The 6,238-nt window shown below is 36.7% G+C and overlaps 1 pseudogene; it reads right to left on the bottom strand.

The window, feature by feature from the left end:
* Positions 1–2,721: 2,721 nt before the first annotated feature.
* Positions 2,722–3,644, bottom strand: LOC122750892 (annotated as a pseudogene).
* Positions 3,645–6,238: the final 2,594 nt, after the last annotated feature.

The raw sequence follows: 6,238 nt of genomic DNA, 5'->3' as shown, positions 1-6,238 counted from the left end.
CATTAGCATTCCATTTTTTCCACAACTTATTCAACATTTTTTATTCTCTTTTTTTAAATCATATTAGCCAATCTGATAGGTGTGAAGTGGTACCTTAGAGTTGTTTTAATTTGCATTTCTCCAATCAATAGTGATTTAGAGCATTTTTCTTATGGCAATAGATATCTTTGATTTCTTCATCTGAAAGCTGCTTGTTCGTATCCTTTGACCATTTCTCAATTGGGTAATTACTTGCATTCTTATGAATTTCATTTAGTTCCCTATATATTTTGGAAATGAGGCTTTTATCAGGAATACTGGCTGTAAAAATTGTTTCCCAGCTTTTTGCCTCCCTTCTAATTTTGGCTTCATTCTTCTGTTTGTATAAAACCTTTTTAATTTAATGTAATAAAAATCATCCATTTTGCATTTCATTATATTATCTAAATCTTGTTTGGTCGTAAATTCTCCTCCTTTCCATAGATCTGAAAGGTAAACTGTTTCTTCCTCTCCTAATTTACCTATGGTATCACCCTTCATGTCTAAATCGTGTACCCATTTTTACCTTATCTTAGTATTGAGTGTAAGATGTTGGTCTATCCCTAGTTTCTGCCATACTATCTTCCGGTTTTCCTAGCAGTTTTTGTCAAATATTGAGTTCCTATCCCTTTGCGTTTATCAAATAGTAGATTACTATACTCATTTACTACTGTGTCTCCTGTGCCTAACCTACTCCATTGATCAATCATTCTATTTCTTAGCCAGTATCAAATAGTTTTGATGACTGCTACTTTATAATATAGCTTCAGATTTGGCACAGCTAGCTCGCCTTCTTGTTGAACAATCCTTGCATCCTTGGTTCAATCAAAGTAGGTTGTAAAAATGATTTATTTTATAAATTTTAGTCTCCTGTTATTTTATTAAATTTAAAAAATATTATTAATATGTCTCCTTGTCTTTTGACCTTAATCTAGTGCATCTTGTTTGTTACCTGAATGTCGTGCTTTCTATGAATATTTACCCATAAACCCCCTGGTTTTTATGACTTGTTCCTTTCTTAGATTTTTGTTTCCTATAAACTTGTAGCTGTCTTTTCTCTTATTTTTATTCTTCCATCATCATGGCTATGCTCTAAGGCATCTAGCCTGGGAATATGAAAAGTCCATCATATCCCCTCTTTCTATACAGCTGGGCCCATGTCTCCCCTCCCCTCTTCCTGTCTCTCCTTTATGTTTTGCTTTACCCCATTAATCTATAAATTCTATAGTGATTTTATTGCTTACTGTTACTTGAATCATCACTGCTTACCATAGTGTCCAGCTCCTAGGAAGAGCTTAATGAATGCTTTTTTTGTTCACTTATTCATTCCCTTATTCATTCTTTCATTCACCATATCTGACAATGAAGGCCTTATTCCACACTAGAAGTCTGATATACTTCTAATGAGATAATTGCGCCATATTTTGCTAAGTTGGCATCTAGCATTAGATTGAGTCTTTTTATGGATCTAAGTTCTGATGTTTCTTGTATTAATTTCATTTTATATTGTTTTATTCAGTATATACATTTATACATACATATGTATGTATATCCATATATACACACATGGATATATATTTGGATATATACATATGTATATGAATGATTCTCTTGCATGTTCTGTTTTTATTCTATGTCAGTTAATAAAAGACGTCCCCAGGTTTTGTCGCATTTTTCATAACCACATTTCTTACTTAAGGATCTTATTTTGTCATAATTATAGACCACAATTTTTCAATCACTAATCAATTAGTGGCCATTTTACTTCTATTTTTTTCTGCACATGAAAAATGTTTTCATCTAAATGTTGGCATCCATGGGACTTTTCCCTCCCATTCACACTTTCTCGCAAGATCACTCTGCATTATTAATAATATATATTTAAGACTATGAATAAGAAGTCCTAAGCCCAAGAAGACTAGCTATCATTCTTCTTCAATTGAACTATTCAACAGACATTCAATAAATTGCCACATCTAAGAGATTTGGCTGTGTGGTAATCATTCTACCGTCTGAAAATTGATTTATTTTCCATTCACCTTATTTGACTTGGGCCTCATGTCATTAGACTTATGCAGATCATAATGCTGGCAGAACTGATATTCTAAAAGCTCAGCTCTGACCTTGTCATTCCCTTACTCAAAAAGCTTCAGTGACTCACCACATTCCCTAAGATAAAATGTACATTCCTCTGACATGTCAAACCCTTCCCAATGTGTTTACAGAGACCCTTTCTTGGAGTCACTCACATCATAGACCTCTACTCCCTCTGCCTTTGAGCCATACTCATCCTCTTGCTGGTTACCCAAGATACCATTATATCTTCCTCCTATATGACTGGAATGTCCTCCTTCCTCAACTCTATACTTGCATGTATCCAAATTCCTTCAAGCTTTAGCTCAAATTGTCACTGCCTACATGAGGCTTACAGAGGTCCTTCCTATTTGTGGTCACCTGCCATACTTTGGATATAATTTCTATTTGCTTATCTTTGAACATGGACTATATGCCCAGGAAAGTATCAACTCCTTGAGAGAAGGAGCTATCTAATTTTTTTAAAAGTTGACATCCTCAGCACCTAGCACAGAGACTAATCTAGATGCTAAATAAATTCCAGTGTGATTCTAGGAATAATAAGCTCATTTATAAAGGAATTTTGGAGTGGCAAAATTCTGTTTTCTTCCTGTGACTTAATATCCCCTGCTATTCTTTTGGGGATAAGGATCTCCCAAGGACTCTCTGGAAGGCCCCCAGAACCTCTTTATTCCTCAAGCTATAAATGATGGGGTTAAGCATAGGGGTGAGGATAGTGTAGAAGACAGCCAAGTTCTTATCCTCTTCTGGGGAACGCGGAGATGAGGGTGTCAGATATGTGTACATAAATGGGACACAATAGAATGTCACCATAGTCAGGTGGGTAGAACATGTGGTGAAAGCTTTCTTTCTCCCCTGTGTTGAGGGCATGTGATAGACAACATACAGATCCTGACCATAGGAAGCCATGATACCAATGAAAGGGACAAAAAGAAACATGCTACAGTGTTCTCATAGGCCCAGGTATCCACACAGGCCAGAGGCAGCATGGCAGGGATATCACAGAAGAAATGGTTAATGACTCTGGACTTGCAATAAGGCATATGGAGTGCATACACTGTGTGCAAATGGAATTGATGGATGAAGAGGCCCAAGACCCCAAAATCATCAGCAAACACATTCTTTTGCTCATGAGAATGGGATAATGGAGGGGGCAGCAAATAGCCACATAACGGTCAAAGGCCATGGATGCCAGGAGAAACCCTTCACCACCTGCTATGACTAAAAACCAAAAACATTGGAATCCACAAGCCACCAAAGAAATAGACTTGTCCCCAGAAAGGAAGTTGAAAGCCATCTTGGGAATAATACTCCAAATGTATGAGATCCATGAGGGAGAGTTGACTGAGTAGGAAGTACATGGGGGTATGGAGGTGGTGATCTATCCAGATGAGGAGAATCATGGTTGAGTTACCCAAGAAGGCAATTAGGAAGATGAGGACAATTAGGAGGAAGAGGAGCAGACCATTTTTTGTTGGGGGAAACAGACCCAGTAGGAAGAAACCAGTGGTGGTTTGATTCCAATCCTCCATAGAAGGGTGTTTCTGGAATTGTTTGCCTGTAGGATAAAATAAAGGAATGGAAAGAAAGTTCTGGGGAGCTGAAGTCCCTTTGGTTTCTCCTAGAATCTTGTATATCAGGTACATAAAAAATGAATTTATGTTTTCTGATGCTGTGATTTTCAGCTACTAGGTAGTATATTGCATAAGAACACTGGACCTGGAGCCAGGAAGATCTCACTTCAAATTTGGACTCAGATACTTGCTAACTGTGTGCCTTTGGCAGTCACTTAACCTCTTTCCACCTTAGTTTCCTCATCTGTAAAATGGAAAGAATAGTAACATCTATCCCATAAGGTCATTTCTGATACGGCATATGTGCTATGCTTTGAAAACCTTAAAACACTAATTAAATGTGCATTATTGTTATTGTTATGATTATGAATATGAATATTTTTACTGGATAATGTGCTGGGCCTGGAGCAAGAAAGATCTGACTTTAAATCGGGCCTCATACTCTGATTAGTAATGTGACCTAGGAAAAGTCAGTTAACCCTGCTTGCCTCACTTTCCTCATCTGTAAAATGAACTCAAGAAGGAAATGGTAAATCACCTCAGCATCTTTGTAAAGATATTGAGAAATTTAGATTTTGCAGCCCCTTTAAGTGTAAGAAACAGTTCGGCCTGGGGGCAGCCTGATGGACTTCTAGAACATTGGGAGGGACCATCACATCGCATAATAACATTGGTCTGTGCTTCAAGATGACTGGAGATCTGGTTACTGCTTTGTAAGTAAGAAGCTGTGATTGAGGGCAGATCCCATCAGTGCTCCAGGAGCCATCTTGTACATCTATAAAGAAGGAATTGGATTTTATGTTATCTATATCCGAAGTATTTACTTAGCACCCTGTCTTGCCATCAGACATTGTTACTCTCTTCCATGTGCCTGTAAATGTATAAGAACAAGCTCTCTTAAAAGTAGGTCACACAGTTTAAATTTAAACTGCACTATTGACATGTTCTCTATCACTTTCTTAAATCTAACCCAATAACAAAACAATGCACTGAGCTTTGCTGTGTAGCTTCTGCTGATTTCTGAAGTATAAATGTTCATACTGAATAATTATCAATGGGAACTCAATCCAGCACAACATGAGCCATCTCTCCTTAGTTGCCTTTGTAGTCTTCTCATCCTTTAGCCATATGAAAAAAAATGCTCTTACTACTGACTGGATCACAGGTCAAAACAACTCTGGGTTACTAGGTCATACCTATTGGATTGGATAATAGGACATCAGAGGAAAATGACAAATGTTGTAGGGAATATGGGGAAAATGAGACATTAATACACTCTTGGTAGAGTTGTAAACTGATTCAAATGTTCTATAGAACAATTTGGAACAATGGCCAAAGGGCTATAGGACCATGTGTACTCTTTGACCTAGTAATGCCACTGCTAGATCGGTAGCCAAAAAGATAAAAAACAATAAGTTGAATTTGAAATTGAGGAGATGTCCATCAATTGGGGAATGACTGAACAAATTGTAGGATGAGATTATGATGGAACACTATTGTGCTATAAGAAATGTTGAGCAGGATGCTATCAGAAAAACCTGGAAAGACTTATATGAGCTGATGCAAAGTGAAATATACTGTACACAACGTAACAGCAATATTGTGGGATTTTCTGCTGTGAATGACTTGGTTGTTTTCAGCAGTGTGGTGATCCAAGACAACTCAAAGACTTATGAAAAATGCAATATATCTACAAGGAGAGAACTAATGGTGTCTGAATACAGATTGAAACATTTTTTAGTTCCTTTTTCAAAAGTTTTTTTTTGGTCTCTTTTCTTTTCTTTTTTTTTTTTTCAGTGAGGCAATTGGGGGTAAGTGACTTCCCCAGGGTCACACAGCTAGTAAGTGTTAAGTGTCTGAGGCCAGATTTGAACTCAGGTACTCCTGACTCCAGAGCCAGTGCTCTATCCATTGCACCACCTAGCTGCCCCTGGTCTCTTTTCTTTTAAAACCTGAATAATGTGGAAATGTTTTGCATGACTACTCATGTATAACTTATATTGAATTTTTTGAGTTCTTAAGGCAGGGTGGGGTGGGAGGAAAGAAGAGAATTTGGAACACAAGGTTTTAAAAATCAATGTTAAAAATTGTTTTTACATGTAACTGGGGAAAAATAAAATTCTAAATAATTTAAAAATTCTTATAATTATTTGAACCAGAAACTTCAGGGGTAGGGATATGCTTCAAGGAGGTCAATGACAAGTAGCATTCATACATACACCAAATGATTTATAGCAGCAAGTTTTATGGTAGCAATTAATAGTTGTTATATTATGCTTTTAATTTAATAGCTATAAAATGAATTTGGACATTCCTTGATGGATCTAGGGATTAATCCATGGGGGTTAAAGTTGTAAGTATACATATATTTTTTTATGTATCTGTATTTGTCATATACCTAGCAGTGTGTCATCTATCATGTATTCATCCATTTATCTATCTATGCATCTATATTTATATTATCTCAATCTCAACTTATCTACATCTGCAACTGAATGGCATAGTTTCTAAGAGCACCACATTTGGAGTCAGGAAGACCTGAGTTCAAATTT

Source organism: Dromiciops gliroides, chromosome 3 (genome assembly GCF_019393635.1).
Source record: "Dromiciops gliroides isolate mDroGli1 chromosome 3, mDroGli1.pri, whole genome shotgun sequence".
Taxonomy (NCBI): domain Eukaryota; kingdom Metazoa; phylum Chordata; class Mammalia; order Microbiotheria; family Microbiotheriidae; genus Dromiciops; species Dromiciops gliroides.
Note: the sequence above shows the minus strand (reverse complement) of the source record. Positions and strands in the feature narration are given on the sequence as shown.